Here is a 21,277-nt window from a genome sequence, read left to right on the forward strand (position 1 = left end):
TGGAAAAGGACTGATTAATGCAGACTCCTCCAGGGGTAAGGATGCAGGGATGGATGGATTGATGCTAAAGAGGAGAACCTGGCAGCTGGTTCTTAATGCTACAGGGAGAGTGACGATAGGGAGGGAGGGAGGGAGGGAAGGAGAGAGAACGTCCGGGGGCAGGCATGCAGGAATGAATACACATAAACTACACACGTGGGGAGGATTTTGACTCTTTAATCTTGCCCTGTGTTGCTTTGATAAGGAGAGAAATCCCCCCCTTGCAACGAAGATAGAGCTGTTCATCTTTTGTCTTAAAGTTATGGGCATATTTATGCATGAGCTGTTTATTTGTGTCAGGCTTACAAATTAATTTCTCAGAGTTCTACAAAAAAAAAATAGTGTCTCCCAAGTTAAATGTGACTTTGCAGAGTTTGGGGACATATTTCTGTATTGATTGTTTTGCATCCGATGATAGTGAAGTGCTTTGTGCAAACCAAAATATCGCACCGTGTCACATCACTTTTAGTCTTCCAATCAAGTTTCTCAAGAGTCTCTAGTCGTTAAGTGCAACGCAGCAAATGAAATCTCTACAAATTGGGACACAAGCTCTGACAAAATGACTGCTGACAAAAGGAAGGAAGAACTTCACTACCCGTCCACTGATGGTAATGAATGATTATCAAAGTGTTTTCAGTGTTGACACATAAAGATGAAGAAACTGTTTTTTTTGGCAGGCTTCAATTTAAAAACTCCCCCTCTCTCACACACACACGCTCTGTTCACTTCCAGGCTTTGATGTCCCTGACCTTTTTATTATAGCTTGTCACAAACCAGTGCAGAACCAGACTGTCAACTTGCCATTGCCTCCTGCCACATTCCGCAGTGACTGCAACCAGGAAGCCATTTTTTTTTTTGTATTTGAATTACTTCTGTGTCACTGGCACACACTCAGAACAGTCAGAAGTCATGCACTGGAGCATGGCTGCATGCTATCAACTTCAAAGATGTGCACAGTCTGCTGTGCAAATAAGAAGCAACAGAGTGCATAACAAAAGAATGAACAGGTGACTGCAAGAGTGCTGGTTAAAATCATAAGATGAGGAGCAGTAGTTATATTAATACTGTGTAGTTGTGGGTGGTCCTCTATTATCCATCATTCAGATCTGTGTAATGCTGCCATTTTGTTGTACAGTACTGTGTATATTTACATATTTGCTGCTCGGTTAGCCGGTGTGTGTGAAGGATACCTTCATGCATCTGTTTATGCTGGCTTTTTCTGTTTCTTTGGACGGTTCTATCTCCCTCCTTCTAGACAGTTACTCATGCACTTAATTTATGGCACACCTGCAGTGTGTGTGTGTGCATGTGTGTGTACATGCCTGTGGATCTGACTGTGTGGTAACTCTCAGGCTCACCACGGAGCTGTTGACGAAGGAATGCTGCTCCCTCTGACTCACCTGATGATTTGTATCTTACTTTGTGATCAGCGCAGCGGGCAAATCCCACACAATAGGAAGGTGATGACTAATACACAACAGCAGTGTTTTTTCAATTCAGAGCTCACGATGGAAACATGGAAGTAGGTCCCAAAACAGTGCTGGATAATGCTGGTGTGGTCTGGAAGGAGTTTAAGAGAAAAAAAAACAAAAAAAAACCAAACAGTTTAAATTCCCAAAAGCTGGAGGAAAACAGTTGAACCTGTTTTACAATATCGACAAGTTACCACATATGAGGTGAACAGTAGTCGATCACACATACAAGTGTATCACACACCTACTCTGACTAACCCACATGTACCCACAGAACCTGGCTCCTCATGAGACAGAAGGACATTAGATATGGACTAAGCCGGCATAATCACATAATCAATGACTAAAGAGTTCAGTCCGCTGCCCTTTCTTAAGACAGACACTGACAGACGGGCAAAGGGAAGGAGCTGGGTGGGTGGTATTTAAAGTTCACATGTGTAAAAGCTTTGAGTGCAGCCTTGGATGGATGGACGCACTCATTTACATTTCTACTTCTTTACTCTCATGTCTGTCTTCTAAAGTGTGGTCTACAAACGATCACTCCAGCATGCTGCCATGTCTCTCTCTCTCTCTCTCTCTCTCTCTCTCTCTCTCTCTCTCTCTCTCTCTCTCTCTCTCTCTCTCTGCCTCTCGCTTGCTCCCTCTCTTTCTCAACTGTCAGATGTGTAAATACGAGCCATGCTTCCAGTAAAGCCTTTAGGCTAGCGAGACTACAGCCTAATTATGTGCAGTATTATTTAGAGGACACAGTTGTTAGAACGGTTACTGTTACTTGGCTGAGGTAAGGAAGACAGATCTCCACAGGGGCAACATATTCTATGTGCATATAAGTCAGCTATAGAAATGGCTGCGATTCCACTCGTCCACTCGTCCACAAGTCCTACTAAACTAACTGTGTATCTTCACGTGAGATCTCAGAATCATTGTTGATAATAATTTACTTTATTTACTAATTATATCTCTATAAAGCTGCAGAAAAAAAATAAAAAATCACATTTAAGAGGTTGAGTCAATCAGCACAATTCAAGTCATGTCACTTAAGTTATATGGTGCAACACCAAAACTCACAAATGTGCTTTAAAGCCCTTGTTCAATTTGTGCCACATGTGACAACTTTTTAAAGCACAGTTTCCTGCACGTATTCGCAGCGGGCTGGGTGTCATTACACTTACCTGTACCAGTTTCACTGCTTGATAATGATGTGTGAGAGAAGTGTCAAAAGGTGTCGGCTGTAATTATTCAACCACAGCAATGGGAATGTGTAAAGTTTGCACGATGGAATCCCTATAAAATTCCTCCGGGGGTAATAAAAATGCCTGATATGTTAAGTCATGATTTACTAAAGACAGACTGTTGATTGTTGTTCAACACTTCTTGAACAGAGACTCTGCTGCACCCACTCACTTGTATGGCTTAAGACTGATTTGCATATTTGTTACAAACGACTGAATTATATCAGCATAAGCTTTCAGTGCTTTATTGAAGCACATTTGGCTAATTACAGCCTTGTCTTCTTGGGTATGATGCAACAGACTTTGCACATCTGAATTTAGGGTTTTTTGCCATTCTAGATGAATGAGGAGCATCAGTGGTAGAGATATTAGATTTGGCTGAAGTCTCTTAACACTGCGAGAGTAAAAACTCCTGCACTTTCATGTGACTTTTACTGCTCTGCCATAAAGCACAGATTGGTGCGATGAAGATTGTCCTTCTGCAAGGTTGTCCCATCTCCACTCATGATCTGTGGAGCAATGCAGGTGGTTCCTTTGACCCTCATAACTTGCTCTTTACTCTGATATGCATTATCGACTTATGTGTGTGCCGTCATTTCCATTCAATTACATTTACCACATCTGGACTCCAATCCAGGTGTAAAAAACAACTTAAAGATGATCAAGGAAAAATGAGAGGCATCTGAGACGTTCACTTTGTAACCATGGTGTATGAAGAGTAGAGTAGATCATGAAGTTACTGCATGTGAAAACTGTGACTGAGTCTTAAAACTGTTAAACTTTCTAGTGCTTAAATACCAGTTTATGGTTACATTTGTTTTATAAAATCATTTCAAAAGTGAAAGTTCAGAGGAAAAAGCTACATTATGCAGATGTTTGCCTGTGTTTGCTGTTATGTCTGCATGCAGTCTGCCGTCTGCCGACATTAAACCATATGTTTGTGATAAGTAACAACACATGGCAGGAGTGTGGGATCCTGGGAAAGAGAGGAGAGAGATGAGGCCCATACATCCTGGGCTGGGAAGGAAACAGGAAAAAAAAATAATAGAGACGACAGAACAGATCCCATCTTTATTAGCAGGACTTGGACAGCAGGGCTACGTGTCCTTTTGAGCTCAAGTCATAGCTTATTAAAGGAGTAGAAGTTTATCTTTTCCCGTTTTTTTTACTTTGCAGCATTTTTTAACCGCACTGTCTGACAAGGTGATGAGAGCATGAAACTACCTAAAGGGGATCAGCATTAAGAAATGGCCAGTGGCTGGTGGCAGTGAGCAGTGTAGTGGCAGAGCTGCTACTCCAGGCCCTGCGGCCATGTGACAGTGATTTGGTCTAGTTCAAATAACAGCTGTTTGTGATTCCTGGGGAAATTAGAAGCAAGATTCCTCTTGAGATGACAGCCGCTCACAACTTCATTTATCTAAGTGAGGTGTCCTCATATCTCAGACTCGATTGTCTTGTGGAAACAAACTACCTTCTTCACACAGCTTTCTGATGAGTGATGCTGTCACATGACTTAATCTCTTAGACTCTCTTTTGTCTCTTGGATCAAAAGAAACGATTGTTGTTCTTTACTTTCTTCATCTCACTCCTCCTTTTCATCTTGTTATTTTTTCTCTGTGTGTCACGTCAGGTTGCACAAGTGTCACCTGTTGATGTGCACATGAAGCTGTCCTCTGGGCCGTCCCTGCTCTCTGGGCACGTGAGTACTTGCACAGGACCAAGCTTCTCTCCATCCCCCAGCCTTCCCCTCCAGCTATCCCTGCCCAGTCCTGTAAAAATAACGCAGGCGAACCAGATTTAAAGAGGCTGAGATAATCTGTAAATGTAGCGGTATTATGCCTTTAAATGACTTAATTTGTGTAATCCATCACTTTTACGGTACTGTGCAAAAGTCACAATTAGTATTGTTGTTTTAGCAATGCTATAATGACCATGTAGTATAATTATTTCTCATTCATTTTATTGGAACACTTCCAGAAAATATGGGAAATGTATTTATTTATTTTTTTGTTTGTTTAAAAAAACAGCTTCTAGAAGTGTCAAGTATTTAGTGTGACCTGAAGTGTGAACTAAATGCCAACAATCACGGAATAATATAAATAATGGCGTATGTCATGTCATCATTTTATATGTATAGCATCAATCATAGCATGCATTATCCCCTGCAATGAAACTAAAATCCTTTGTAAAATGGTTGGTAATGTATATATTAAACTTGATTAACATATGCTGTACATATTTAATGCAGTTGCTTGTCATCTATAGTTGTTGACAATTAACATGTGAGGACAATTGTTCATTGTCAGTACTAGCCCTTAGACAAACATGAATTCCACAACGCAAAACTTCAAGAACTTGTATGCACATTACTTCTAAATTCTAAATTACACTGAAATTAACCTTTTCTGCCCCTCTGTTTTTTTGGGGATACGGAGAATTCCACCTCAGCTACGAGCGTTCCCAGCCTCCTTCCTCTCCGCTGCATGTCTTTAAGGTCATAATATTGTTGCTGTTCTCATGTTAAGTGCTTGTACCAGCTGACAAATGGGTGTATTTAATTAAAATTATATAGCCACCATAAATGGAGCTGCCATTATGGATAAGGAACCTTTATGGGGACCCAGAAAATTAAGCAGCTTCTTTGAAGTATGAACCACATCGTGGCTACAAATAGTAAAAGTTGTGGAGTAAAACGCATTCAGATAATATTTCCTTCTTTCCATAAAACACCTGGGTTTGATGTCAAACTTTATTGTCCTAGTAGAAGTATTAATTGGTTATTTTAAAAAGATTATATTGGCCAAGTTAAGAGTTTTATAAACTAAAAGGCACATTGGCAGCACATGTGTCTGTCTGTATGGGAAAGGGACATTGTGAAACAGACGGCTAAATGGAAACACAGCCTGAAATACTTTGAGCAACCACCTGACCTCGAGGGAAGATGCTATTAAAGCCGACTTCTCTGTCCTTCTTCTTTTAAGTCAGCAGCTGACTATTTTCTCACCACAAAATGTAAAGTTTCTCTTGAAGAAGCAGGTGGGTTTTTTTGTGTTGGTGTTGTTAAATTAACATTTAGGTTCATGTATGTACATTTTTAATTGCATGAATTGCAAGGAAACATTTAATACTTGCTTCAATGTAAATGAAATGTCACACTAGGAGACATTTTCTCCTCAAGTCAGCGTGAAAAAAACAACATCTACACTCTGCCATTCAGTGAACTGTGAGTCTTGTTGCCGGTGCTTAAAGCAAAAAGGCTTTGTTGTCAAGTTCTAACCACAAAAATAACTTCTCGCACCAGACTGCACATTGGCCACCAGTACTCCCACAAATATGCACTCATTCATCAAATCAATGCATTCCCCTCCCATTCACAGAGATCTCCTCCAGCAGAGAACAGCACAGCCCAGCGCAGCAGCAAGCTAGACATGTCTGTTGGAGACTTCACAATGGTTCAGCAAGCAAACATACTTCCCTTAAGGCCCTTGGGACAAACACAGCATCAAGCAGAGGGACTCAAGGAGTGGTTGCTGCTGTGTTTTTTTTTTCTTTTGTGTATGTGTTCATCTGTGGGTGTGGGTGTGTGTATCTCTATGTGTGTTACTGCACCGTTGCATCTGTATCTTTCCTTATCAAGAGATCATCCAGATAGTACAATAGGCCTCCACTCTGCCAGATTGCTCATCATTATTATCAGCTTTTGGGTAAACGAAAAAGAATGAATTTTTTCTCATGATGATGTCTTCCGTCTTTTGACGGCCCTGTGTACGGTTGCTTGTGTCACACGCTGCAGCCAGAGTCACGCTAAAGGAGCGAAGCACGCGCTTTTTTGTTTTGGAGAAAAGGCATCACCACAGGGTTGGCTGAATGACACGATTTTATCCCTAGGCAGTGTTGCATATATTAATGTGACTGTAGTGAAAAATGAAATAGATGAAATACAACAGATGAGATTTTTTTTTTGACTTTTTTTAATTTTACTTTTTTTATAGCCTTTGCTGATCCATCTTCACTTAAACTACCAACTCCTGTGGGCATCAATTATCTTTTTTTGTTGATAACTAATCATTAATTATGTAATGCACTGTGGTCATAGCTTATGGAAGGGAAGCCAGGCACAGTAATAGTTAGACACATTTTGCAATCAAATCCAAGTTAATTTACTGGAATTTCTCTTTGGCAAAGCAACAGTGTTTTTGATCCTGAATCTGAAAGTGCTCTCAGTGTAGTGGACGTGCACTCATGCATGGGTTGGCATAAATCCCTGAGCAGTGGGGGCGGGGGTGTGAGGTGGGGGGTCCACCCAGGTTGGCGCTCCACACTGGATCTGTCAGTGAAAACAGGAGGGGCAGTCGTTCTTAACATTCCACAGAATGGCACCTTCCAAAGCGGATCCCCTGTCTACCCATTCCCCAGGCCCCAGATAAGAAGCTCATCCGTCATCTACTGGAGCATTAAATTTTAACTCTGGTTACCAAGTGTGGCCATTCAAACTTTTATCTCAAACCTTCTTTATCTTCTTTTCATTAAGTTCTCAAGCACTAATAGCCCTGCGAGTCTCCGCCGGGGTAAGGATGATGTTCTGAATAATGAAAGCTCATTATTTCTCCACAGAATGCTTGTTAATTCAAATGATGATATTAAAACTATAGTAGCCCTCAGCAGTCGAGTGATTTCTAGCATACTTTATCATGTATCAATATATACTCTGTTTGTCAAAACTGCCCCAAGCCTGGGCTGACATTCTCCTCCCATGGAGTGGAGTGCTTCAGCAGGGCCTGCAATACTCTAAGGTGACAACTGGCAGAGTTTGTGCCTTTAGGAAAGTGGGGGAAGGAGGGATTAAGGCAGTGACGGGGAGAAGGATGAAACTCAAAGAGCCGTCATTGTGCTCCCATGTCTATTCAACCTTCTTCCATCATGCACATGAGAATCCCCACTCCCACCCACCCTTACGCACATGTCACAAACACACACACACACACACACGAAAAAAACAAAAAAAACACACATCTGTCATCCTCATCTCTCTCGCCTGATACGTGCACGTGTGAGCAGGCATTTGCATTTCATACCGTACACACACACACATGAACATGAACACCCGTGGCCATTAACCTTAACCCTTATCTCTAAGACATGACATATGCCCAGGGATGTTGGTATAATGATTCAGAATGAATTTCCAGTCATCATACTTCCACCATTTCATGGACAGTAGCTGCATGGCAAGTGCAGCTGTAGATCAGGACTGTTTGTCCAGATGTTGAAGAGTTTTCATTTTTAGAGGAAAAAAATGCTGGGTCAAAATATCAACATGCTGTATGTGTGTGTTGTTGGATTATGCGATGTCTCGTTCGCTCAGGCACTGCGCTGTAGAGTTCTCTAAACAAATCTCACACAGTGATAAGTGTGAGTTTGACCTTTAGCCATAAAAACAGAATGGATTTGTTGTGCTCTGCTTTCCCCAACTGTGTTTATTACGGTTAAATTAGCTTGTCGCTTTCAAAAGAACCCACTATCTGTGCAGATGGCCTGGGTTTTAGGTGACCTGGAACCAAATAGTCTATGACACATTAAAATTAGGCAAAGCAAATTGAATGAGTCAAGTGCTGAAATCCCACTGAGGATTTCACTGCTCTCAATACTGTATATCCCTCCTATTCCATTACCTGAAGTGCAGCATTTATGTTTTTCGGCATCTTGCTTGAAATGCATATCTGGAGGGTGAATGTGATGACAATATATTTCAAATAGTTTGGAGGGCATATTTATTCTGAATTCTTTGAGAGAATGAAATCAGAGAAGAAGAGAAAGTGGAAGCATACAAACTGGCTTTGGGTGCAATAGATGACACACTTCGATAAGTGTGCTGCTGGACAACGTTTATTAACACTGGGGCCTGATGCAAGCAAAAGAACATATCATTTTAACTGTGTGTGTGTGTGTGTGTGTGCCGTGTGCATGCGTCCTGATAAACTCTATGCATATGCATGTGTGTGCAACCTTAATTCTGTCTATGCTCCTTTGGGACTTATGAGAGGGACAGTTAATAGTTAGGTAACCAAACTGTCACGCAACACAACAACAAGCCACACAGGCCTGACTGGTTAGTTCACCCCTCTGTAGTCTGTAATACGCCCCCGGGCCAACCCAACATGACTATCTGTGAGCTTCAGCTGCAGGCGTCAGGTTTCAAAAGGGAGAGCCTCCGGCGCCATGTCACTAAGCCATAGGCCCTGAAGGCCTTGAATGGTATACACATCTGCACAACACACAAACCCACATTTTCATGTAAATGTGTGCATATATGAAAACAGGAGCCAGTACCACATGTAATGTTGAGGGACAGAATTTCTGAAGGTTTGTCTTTCTTTTGTGTTAGGGCGGGAGGATAAGAGAGAGAGAGAGAGGTTGGAAGATTGAGGGCTTGGATAAAAAGGTCAAAAGTTAGAGGTCAGAGGTGGTGAATTTCAGGTTTGACCTTATGCGAATTGCAACTGCTTCTACTGGTCTTGCATTGTATGACAGAAATGTGGAGTACTGGATATACCTGTCAACACTTAAATCAATGGAGAGTATATAAAAGGAAAGTAATGTCTAATTTGATACACTTCTACATAATTTAATGAAATGTTTGTTTCTTTACACAAACCATGATATTGTTAACTATTTAACGCAACTACATTTAAAAAAAAATAACTCCAGTTGACTCATTCATATCTTTATTGAAAAATAGAGTTTGTGTCTTTTTCTTTTTGTGTGTTTTCATTTTGCTTTAGACCCTTGCACTTTTAAAGGAACAGTGGCAGGCAGCCAAGCACTATGGACCTGGGGGGTAGATGGCATCAGATGGGATTTGGACACACTCAGACTCTGCCTGGCACTCTGACCATCACTACTGCTACATCCACAGTGAGTCTGTTATGTCCATGTACATATGTGAGAACTGGGCTTGTCTTCCTGACACATGCACACACACACACACCTGGATAATGTAGACAAGAAGAATTAATCATAGGATCATTTGTATGACGTCCTTTGTTATGTTTTGATGTTGACACCAAATGTGAGCTCCAGTGAGGACAAAATGGAATCATACAGAAACATTGAGTTGTTATGAGATGCTCAGATGTCAAAATAAATGTCTCACCTTTGAAGTAATTTGACCATATTCATAATTTTGTTCTGACAGGTCTAGATGATGTCATTCTATACTGCACTAATATTTTGTTATAAAATATGGGTGGGAACTCTGAGGTATAGATACTGTAGAAGATGAATGGGACACCCTGTTTTTGAGAAATTACCTTGATGATCACACTATTGCAAATAATATATGGCAAAAAATATGCACATTTTTTAAAACTATTAATTTGTATTTCAGTTGGTTCATAATCTACAAACATATTGCAGTCCCAAGTCCCCCCGCCCCCCCATATCTCCTCCCTCTCTTTCCTCCATATAGTATACAGTATGAGGCAAACACAGTAGAAACTGTTGTCCTACCTGATAATGGATTTGGTGGCCCCCCTGCAGGCATGCAACACTGGCAAATACTGAATACAACTGTGAGATCAATGGGGGAACAGAGGGATAGGAAGGGAAGGAGAGGGAGGGAGAGAAGGAAGATGAAGAAGGGATGGGGTGGATAAAAACAGAAATCCCATAGCTTGTCCTGTTTGCAAGTGGGATAGGGTAAAGCTGTTATCATAATCTGTTGTCAAGACAGAAGACCGCTGTAATGTCTTCCATCAGCAAGTGGATTATGTGCAGAGGAATTGTAATTTACACCAGCTTCACTTTTATGTGTCGCTCGGCTTAAAAGTTAATAGCATTTAGCTCAACAATAGCCCAGCCACATCAAACCCGGTCTGCAGCATGGCGAGCTACAAGTGAGGTGCCATTGAAGTTGCATTTGTTCCGAATCCGAAACAATGGGGTGTTCCCACTGAGCTAATTAGCTGACGCCTGCCTATCTCCACACCACACATGTCCATTGTTGCTGTCACTGCACGGATCTCTGTCCCGCTGCATCAGAACTGACTATTGTCTGTTCAGGTTGTCTTCAATAATCCTATGTAACGCCTGCATGTTTTGTCTTTAGGTTGCTCGATCCTAAGTCCTGACTTGACATGACTAGACGCGCCTTTTTAAGACAATATATGATTTTCTCTCAATACCTCGGTTTTTTCGCCTTTTGTTCCAAAGGAATTAGAGGCCTTCAGAGGTAAAGTCTCATGTCCACAACTTTGCATTATTGAGAATAACCTTCAAGGAAATGCAGAATTGTGATTTAAAACAAGACTCATATATTAAAGCCATGCTACAAAAATTACCATAATAAACAAACGTATGTATACAGTAGTCACTATATATAAAATGTAATTTTAGACAACATATACTATAAGTCAGCCTAATAAAAAAATAATAATTAGAGGGCACATCTATTATATTGATCAATGACATGAACACTTATTGAAAGACTGTGTTGGGAAGATGAATCATAAGATCATGAAAAAACTCCCATAGTCCCATACCAAAATTCCACCTCCACTATTGCAAGATGTGGAGGGAGTCAGTCAAAAAAGGGGGGAGAAAGTCAAGCCTCCCTCAGATGTTTTCCCAAGCCTTGTTGCCCTTGGGGAAGACAGGTGTGATGTTGCAAGGTGTCTTCTGTTCTGTTCTCTGTGTGAGCAGGTGAGGTGTAGGGAATTAGGAATGGGGTGTGGGGGGGTGGGAGATGTACTGATAAGGTAACCCGAGTTATGCGTTTGTGAGAGTGTGTGAACCCTGTACGTTCTTTCAACCCTGTGACTCTTTAAAACACTTTATTGCAACCCTCTTCCATATAATGATACGCATTAGCGGGTTTTAATGCGTATCATTAAAACACAGACAAAATTTGAAAGTATCACTATACACTGTGCATATCAGTGTATATTGATCTGTGGTTTGCATGATTTAGGGAACAGATATAATGGCATATAATTTGTTTATTCTGTATCCCTCGAACACGAACGTAATGCAATCTTACAATAACACACACACACATAGAGAGAGAGAGCAAGACAGAAAGATCCTAATATACTGTAAAGGTATATGAGGCAAATAAGTGCAGTCTTGAATAAGTAAAACTCCATTTCAGCAGTCTGCTCTATTATTAATACCGAGCGGGCTGATCTTTGATTAAGCTACTCAAGTGTTCTTCCTGTGTGGGATTTTGATTAAGACTGGGCTGTGTCTTAGAGCAGGAGAAAATGGTGACTCTCTCCTCTCGATCCAACTTCTTCTGCATTTTTTTTTCTACGTTCGTCACTGTGTGTGTGCAATTCGTGCTTCTCACAGATCACAAACTGGTTCTCAAACAGCCGTCTCTTTGTAGTCTTTACTCACATTCTCTCTGATGCAGCGACAATGAATGAAGCCAATCGCATTTTATGTAAGTCACCGCCATTCATCATTTGTCAAGCTGTCATATTATCAACTGTGACTTTCCCTCCTGTTTTAGGCAGCATGCCTACTTTGTGACACTTAAGCAAAAACCCGTAAAAATTGCGTTAATTCCTCACATGCTCGTCATCGCTGTCGATTCTTCATCAGATTTTGGAAATTGTGAAGAACGCTTTGTGCCACTCGTGAACAATTCCTGCCATCAATTTCTTCTGTCTTTGTCTCAGAAAAAGTTCTTCGTGGTATGCAATTTCATTTTGAAGTGACAGGTTAATGGACACCATTACATAACCAAACTGGTGTAACATGTTCCATCTGTCTGTCACATGCACACAAAAGAAATGACCAGTGATGGGATTACTGCATGCCATCGCTGTTCTAAAGTCTGTCTGCAAGGTGTTTTTTAGCACCTGTTTCCAAATCTGTACCTCGTCAGGATCGTCATACAAATTCACAACAGCAAACAAGATTCGTCAGATGTTTAATTGGACAACTGAAACTCAGTAGAAGACAAACAGTTCCGTTTGCACAGGTTGTGCAGGCTGATGAAAACTGCTGTTTCTTATTTGCCTCCACAGGAACTGTAGAATCAACAATACATGTCTAATGTGTGTCTTCTTTAGTAAGAATGTTAAAATTCAAACAATGTCCTGTGACAAGAGATATTTTCAGTTAAAATGAAGAAATAAGACAACATCACTCAGCTCTCCTTAAACTCTAAACTGGTCATGAATTAGATTAAAAATCACTTCTATAGTTATCATAAATGTAATCAGGATGATTGAGAATAAAGAAATGTGTTGTTATTTTATGGGAGCATGCAGCCTCAACAGGAAAAACACACTGATGGGAGTGGAATGCATACTGTTTCTTTGTGGATGGATTTGGTTTTTGTGCTTAGAAATGAGCGGAACATTTCCCTATGAGCAAAGTTTCTTTCTTTCAGCTTGGTTGACATTCGTCGTCACATCTGTGGTTAATATGAATGCAATGTTTGTCGCGTTGAGCCACCAGATCAATCCCCCTCTCATCTATTACATGCAGTGCACACACATGTACATGCAGGCACAAATAGGAGGGGATGTCAGTTGGCCTCCAAAGTCTTTTTCTTTTTCCTCAAGGTGTTTTGTACAACATCTCAGTGTGCTCCTGCTCTCTGACTATCCTCCTCATGCAAAGCTTCGTTCCTTCTCCACTTGGGGCTACTTCTGTTCCATTATGTATGGTGGTGGGATTAAAACTATATACGCAGTGGGTCCCCCCCCCTTTCAGTGTCACGTGCAAGCACCAGGCGGCAAATGGCGTGCAAGAGTGGCACACAACAGGGCACCCCGCTTGGCCACCCACACATCTAGGGGAGTGGGGAGTATGTGTGAGGAACACAGTATCAAACGGAGAACATCTGTGGCCACTGGGCTGTGGAGACCGGGGACAATGGTAGCCCCGGGGCAGCCACAGAGCCCTGGCCCATGCCGCAAAGGCTAGACACAGGCTAGAGAGCCAAGCATACACACACATGAACACACTGAAGGGTGGAAACCCATTGGCACACACACAAAAACACAGGAAACAAACCAGGCTGGTGCAAACTAAAGTCTGCAGCACACAGCAAACCTGCACATGGCGAAGAATCAGAAGGCCTGAAACCATATTTGTATTATTTGTTGTAAAGGGAAATATACTAGTGCCACACCAGCTAGTTTCTCTGCAATTTGAAAGACGGTATAAGAGTCAATTGCTTACTCAGAGGTTGAATCTCATCAGATTTAGCCACTACCTTCGCATTATCACAGTTTTCTGCCAGTATGATGTGGATTATTCACTCAGACAGTGGGGAAATAGGAGATGGAGATTACATCATGTTAGATTCAGAGTCAAAGGGAGGGTACAGTGGCCACCAGGCACAAATTTGAGAGCAGGCATTGGACTCTCACGTCTTTCCTGTGTGTACTATTGAGGAAATAAATCCTGCGATTATTGTTTTAAACAGCAGTCTAAATATGTTTATCCTGTCCTCTCCAGCTCTTACGCTGTGCAGCGAGACGCATTGCCGTTCCACAATAAATGCAGAGAGGTAAGTGATTCTCTATAAGCTCCCCGCAGAGACACATCAATGCTGTTTATTCCTACAAGCAGAGATGATAACACACACACACACACACACACACACATATTAATGTGGTGACACACAAACACACAGTCATATAGCATTTGAATAACATGTATTCCGCAGCTGCCGCAGCTCTCGGTGACCTCCCATGTGGTTTTTGTGTGTTGACATGTGTGAAAAGTGTGGGGCACAGAAACAGACACAGATGCACATGGACGTAGACTCACACACACACACTCACACACACACACACACATACCACATAACAGCTTATGCGCTGTTATGTCACCTTGCAGAGAAAGCTCGCTCCACCTTGTCATCTTGTGATATCTCATGTCTACAGTCAAATGCCCACTGACATGAAATGATGTGTCTGAGTGTGTTCCCAGGTGCATAGACTTCCCATTAGGGATCTGTGGGCGGGTGGTGCTCCATCTTACTCTGCAGGTCCCGGGTGTGTGCGTACACACACCTGCGTGGCACAAGCAGTAGGTGTAGTTGAGCTATGAGTGAGTGACAACTCGGTGTGCTGCAGGGTTTGTGTTACAAGGCCATGCTACGGCCATAACACATTCAAAAATATTAAAATGTCACTTTTGATGCTGCATGTTTGACACATTCATCAAACTAATCATCAAAAAAGAGGGGTATTTGGATAGCACCTTTCCTACAAATAAAATGTAACACAAAGTGCATTGTATATAAAATCATTTTCTCTGATAATGTTAATTGAAGACATTTGTGCTATATCAAGCTTTTTCTGTTGAACATATATATATATCCGGCTTTACAGATCTACCTGCTGATTAACTTGTAATTCACTTAAGCGTCTTCTACTTTTGTTTCTTTCTTTCTCTCACTTTTTAAAGAAGTAAATCCCCATCTCACAGAGACATGTTATTGTTAGCCACGTACCACCGCGGTTTGACCGAGTGACTCCATTTCAACTGGAGACAGCTACACTATTATTTGTTCATCCTGTTTGAGGTTCAGATTACAAGTACCATCTTTAATTACACAGATAAAACCAAACACACAACTAATCCAAGGTGCACACATATGTTTTACACACACACACAGGTTTGTGCAGCCATTCTCCTTAGGACACTGCATTGATTTCTATTCATTTGGACAGTCCAAACAAAGCTTAGTCCCTAACCTTATCCACACCACAATTTCAATCTTAGCCATTAAAATTACTTTCTGCCTCTTTAGAACCAGGTTTTGGTCTCGGTGCGGACTACTGGTCCTGCCAAGGTCATTGTTTATGCCAGAAAATGTCCTAAAAGGGTAATAAATACTAACAAACACACACACACTCAAAGGGTTTTTGTCAGCTGATTTCTTCTTGTATCGACCTGCTTCCTGATATGGAAAAAATCAGCTAGATAACCGTGGGAAGGTAACTACAGTGACAGATATGAGGCAGCTTTTGTTGGTTTCATTAAAAGTCCTTCAGGAAAGAATAACTCCAAAATGTTAGGTTGACTAACATTGATTTTATGTGGGTGGATTTGTTTCTATTACCTTTCTTTAAAAGTTTATTTTGGGGGAAATTACACAGAGATTGAAATGAAAAAGTGCTAATGTCTACAATCAGGTAAATATTTTTCAGTGGAGAGACTAACCACAGATCATGATGGACTAGGTACTGTGTATGACATTGGTGCGGCTCTGTTATAGTAAATGTGTATTTAAAACAATAGCAGTGCCCTGAAAGGGCAAACATCTGACAACATACACTAACCATGTCTCTGCACCACACTGAAGATACACAGAGAGCAAGTAACTGTTTATTTAGACACAACATTAGTAATAAAAAAATGTGTCCTGTCTGCTTACACCCAGGCAATATTTTCTTCATAGGAGGCCTGTAATGACCACAAACTTTGTTGTTACTCTTTTTCTCAAAAGGGTTGCACAAGGTTGATTCTCAGTGTACTCTGCTTCCAAAGGAAATAAGGGGAAAAAGTTTTCAATTTTTGGTTATAAAGGTACATGATGGAATTAATGAAAGGCTGGTGGAGAACCATAATTTATGGAGTCAAACATGTCAGCCAGGAAAATATGGAGCCCCTGAGGAAAAGCTTGCTGCTGCTCTACAGTAAATAACAGTGTGAACGAGAAGTGCCATTTCATTTAACCAAGGCCTTCGACTGATTGACGTTTGACCAATGCCATGTCTCTTGCCTTCTCCCCACATTAATCCCACTTCCTTGAACAAAATGCAATTTTGATCTGTTGATTTATGCTGTCATTCAGTGTGCAGCACCGATAGTTCATAGATTTGAAAAATAACAACAGCAAAATGTCATTTTGCTGTTCTTTCCTTGACATCTTATAATGTGTGCCTCACCTGGAGAGTGACAGAGCGTGATGGATTGACTCACAGGCACACGCGCACACAAACACGTGGAGAGGGAGAACTTCAACAGAGACAAGGAGAGAGGGCAAAGGGTGTAAATGGAAGGAGAACATGGAGGAATGGGGAATAAGGAGGAAAAGGAGGTATAGAAAGAGAGAGATTTGAGTGAGAGGGGTTTGATATTTCTGTGGCCATACACTTGTAAGCTCAAGCAGTTTCTTCCCTCCGAGGGACAGGGTCCGTTAAGTAGCTCTCCGGTGCCTACAGTTTAGAAAAGGACCCAGGCAATGCTGGACTAATTTAATCAAAGGTTACAGGCCCAGGATAGAAACACAATATTATGGCGATTGTACAGAAAGAGGAAGGTGGGGGGGGATATGTCATTTCAGCAGGCAAGGCTTAGGCCTGCTACTTTATCTCAACAGTGTAATGGCTAAGTCCCCCAACAGTGTCCAACAGCTGGTACTAACACACATTTCCATTTTAGCTGGGGGGGGGCGGCGGCAGCTGAAGAGGCTGATATCTTCTGACTGGCTGGCCAGAAAGATGAGTGACTGACCGACTGTAAAGGGTGTAAGAAAGAGGACAGATTGATTGTCTCTCTTTTCAAATGCTGTAAGAAGTTTGGAATTTTTGAATATAAACAATATTGAAATTGAAGTCTTCAATCACCTTTATATATTGTACAATCCTTATCTTATTGACAATGTACACAGACTTTTTTTAGCATTGAGGACCTCGTGTACACTAATGTATACAATCATACAAGTTAATTTGTTAACTTAAGTTAATAAGTAGTAGCTTAAGCTGGGCTTTCGACCCAGTATGAGACGTTGGTTTTTATATTTGTTATCTTATTTATTTGTGTTGTTCTACAGTATTTTATTGTTTCATTGTATGTTTTGTTGTTTGTTCTTGGGTCACACGTTTTTACATTTCATTTGTTTTATTTATCTCTGATGTACATCACTTTGTTTCAACTGTGTATAAATGAAGTTGGATTGGATTGGATTGGATTAAGTAGTAAAAATGTCATATCGGTGAGTTATAGTTCAGAGGGAAATAGTAAGTGCCCAACGTGTGAATAATGTGCTGGTTGTTGTTTTATGGATTGAGGAGTGTTTTATTTAGACAACATCACAGTCATTGTTTGAATGCCATTTGACTATTGCCCATCTTGTAATACTACACCCAAAATGAAGATGCAACACAAGGCTGTAAATCATCTTTAATTGGCTGTACAAACACAACAGTGACTGTAGGGCAGTTCACTGGCCTCCAGTGGACCACCGTCGAGGGTGTGGTACAACAGGAGACCGATCATGGACCAGAATCTCAAAGAAAATCCACATCCTGTGTTAGTATGTTGTTGAGGATTTTGAAAAGCACATTTACAGCTGTAATGCATCCCCAAATCAGTAAGCAAAGACATGCAAAGTAAATTGATTTTTTCATTGTTATTATTATTATTGATAGAACATCAGGTGTTAAATTGGCAAAGTTTGTGGTGGTTCAAAAGCCATTTGTTGTTTGATTTTGCATTGGAAAGTGGGCCTTCTGCAGTTGTATGATTACTGGCATCATTAAGAAAGATTGTAATCTGTTTATCCCTGCTCACTGGCCATGTCGCTGTATAATAAACTGCCGTAAGTGTCAGTTATGTGTGTGTCTGTCCTGTGAACTCAAAACAACACACTGTAAGCAATGCAATAGAACCAGAACTTGTATCCACAAATCATGCACATATGATATCATTAGATATTATAACAATAATCATTTAGTCAAAGCTCTGCTTTGGTACAAACATTAAACAGAGCAATACTAATCATACATATCTAAATAAATCATACATAGCATAAGATAACAACACATGATGGGTTCTCAGGGACCGGCTGACCACTCTTCACTCAGTGTTGCGTGGATGCATATACATAGACAGAATGAATGTGTTATTATGAGATGTAATGCATGCTAATGCACGCTCTCACCCAGAACATACATCAAGCCATAAATACCCCTCAATTAAAACACAAAATGATTTGCCGCTAATCATTCTGCACACAGGGAATATAACTGAATAATAAACAAATGAGGTATAGAGGCTGTCTCATCGTTTTAGCTGTGCGCCGTGGCTAAAACGGGCAGCTGGGAGAGATAAGTGAAGTGAAAGAGATTATGCTGTGTGTTTGTCCCTGTGCGCTGAAAAGGTTTATGGGAAACACAGACAATATAGAGTACATTCAGTTCACAGATGTGAGTGGTGTCACAGATGCAGTGTCGAAATATTACAACTCACTAATGAATAGATTGAGAATAAGGTTGAGACGTGAGCAACCACTGCTGTGGCCTTGCTCGGCTGTGATATGGGGTTGAGTGGAGGTGGGGTGGGGGTGGGGGGGGGTTGTGTGGTGGCTGGTGTCAGGGCTTGAGCCTATCAAAAAGAAATCAGCTCGCCAGCTCTCTGGGCGCAGAAAGGCGCATCTCGTCGGCTTTCATGGCCTAAGATTGCTTTCACCTGCATTCCCTGAGGCGACGTGCAAAACACAGGCCTCAGCCGGCCTGCCAGTCACAGGCTCATGCATGGACACACACACACATATATGCAGAAATGCACACACATTCTCTCTATCTTTCATGCCTGACTACAATAGAATCATATTAAATCAGTCCAAGCATTCTGAAACACACAGCGGTACATGTGAACGCTGGACGGTGCAGAAAATCACAATTATAACAGCATACATTTAGAGTGCCTTTGTTCCTGTTCCTGCTTGTGCACAGTGTGTGTGTGTGTGTGTGTGTGTGTGTGTGTGTGTGTGTGTGTGCGTGTGCATGTGTGTGTTTGTCAGCATATGCATTTTATTGCGTGCTAGTGTCAATGTGCAGGAACATGCATGTGCGTTTAAGTTCGTGCGCATGTGTGCATACGTGTGAACGTGTCTGAAAGCTCGTCTGAAAGAGTCTGTATTCAGTTGATTTTCCAGGAGGTGGAAAAATGATGTCAAAAAGGCAAATCTGTATTTACCGGCAGACAGGTATCCTTGACTCGACAGCTATACAGTCATTATCTGCCTGTCATGTGTCGCCCGGGGCCACGCTACCTTCTCCCAAAGCCCTCGTTCCCATGCATCAGACGCAGCCCTATTAGCTTACCTGTTTCCAATTCAAAGGCCATCCCCAACCAAAAAGACGCCAGAAGGACAAAACAAGGTGTCATATTTATGAATGTGTCAGCACGGGCCCTCCTGGAACCCAGTGCGCACCTTGAGCGATGAGCCTGACAACTCAACGGGGGCCTTTTCCAGTCAAGAGAAATGACACCCATACGGAAACCACTGGCAGGATGAAACCAGAATCTGTGCTGCAGCGGTTGCAACACGGAGGTGAAAAGCGCTCGTAAATCGCCTCTGTATTATTCATCCCCAATTAGGAGAAACTCAACCTGTTACGTCGAAAAAGACAGAATATCAAATGCTGGATAATGACAGGATGAGTTTTAGAAGTTGAACAGAAGACGAGAGGTGGAGGTGGGGGTTGTAGATGGGGATGATTACCTCAGCACTGGCTGCTCAGGTGTGTTTTCAGGTGTGTATGTGTGTTGCAAAGACACAATCCTCAGATCTTGAGTATATCCAGGTGCAGGCCCTGTTGTACAATTCTGCATCTGGTTTGTGCCTAAATGGTTGGATAATTGCTTCCAATTAACTTATCTGATTGAAGATAAAACCCTGTGTTCTCCTAAGGAGTCATAATTAGACAATGGAGTAGGGTACTATTTTATCCTTTTACCTGCTAATTCAGAACATCAACTCTACTGTTATTGACACATTGGGGTGGAACAATCAGTTTATTGGGCAGGTATTGAACACAAAATTACACAATGTTTAATTCAGAAATAGTAATTCTATTCTATTCTATAATGTGTATTAACAACATGTGATTATTGTTGTATTATGTTTTACCCCATTAGAATACAGTGTATTTACAGTTAGATAAGGGAAGGAGGAAGAAGGGGCCAGGTAAAGGATGAGTACAGATAATTTGTTACTGTTAATTCAGAGTTCCAGAAAATAATTATAGTTCATTTTAAAATGCCAATACAATATATTTTTTCCCCCAAAACAACTACGGTTTGCACATGGACATTACAGCCCATGGTGACCAAATGAAGGTAACATCTACTGACTATCAACACTAATTGCAATCATCAATAAAATATTGTCTTTCTCATGATGTTTTTGTCATTATTATTTGTGTCTATCAGGATATGAAGAGGCTTTTTATCAAATAAGATTAAAAAACAAACAAAAAAAAAACAAATTATAAAACTCCACCTTGACGCGTGCGCTCTTCCGTTTGTCTCATGTATACCATGTCACAAAACATGGTGGCGCTAGTATCACAACAAGTAAATAAAAACGCTTTTTTATTTATATTATGTAATATGTAAATGAGCTGCCTTAACGCATTGCTGTCAGAAATCAAGATATATTCACCCGCTGTGAATTCGGATCTTAGCCGTTTTTCCACGGCAAAATGGACTGGATTACACACCTGATCTTACACGTGGCTGCTAACATGGAGTTAGCCGTTTCGGAGAAGGTAA

At 41.2% G+C, this 21,277-nt stretch overlaps 1 long non-coding RNA gene across 1 annotated transcript; it reads left to right on the top strand.

Annotated features, from left to right (window-relative positions):
- The first annotated feature begins 4,379 nt into the window (after positions 1 to 4,379).
- Positions 4,380 to 17,531, top strand: LOC122765918. Its single transcript, XR_006360022.1, has 4 exons — positions 4,380 to 4,442; positions 9,526 to 9,658; positions 14,219 to 14,270; positions 17,159 to 17,531. It is a non-coding gene; the product is annotated as an uncharacterized LOC122765918 (long non-coding RNA).
- The last annotated feature ends 3,746 nt before the right edge of the window (positions 17,532 to 21,277 follow it).

Source organism: Solea senegalensis, linkage group LG1 (genome assembly GCF_019176455.1).
Source record: "Solea senegalensis isolate Sse05_10M linkage group LG1, IFAPA_SoseM_1, whole genome shotgun sequence".
Classification (NCBI taxonomy): Eukaryota; Metazoa; Chordata; class Actinopteri; order Pleuronectiformes; family Soleidae; genus Solea; species Solea senegalensis.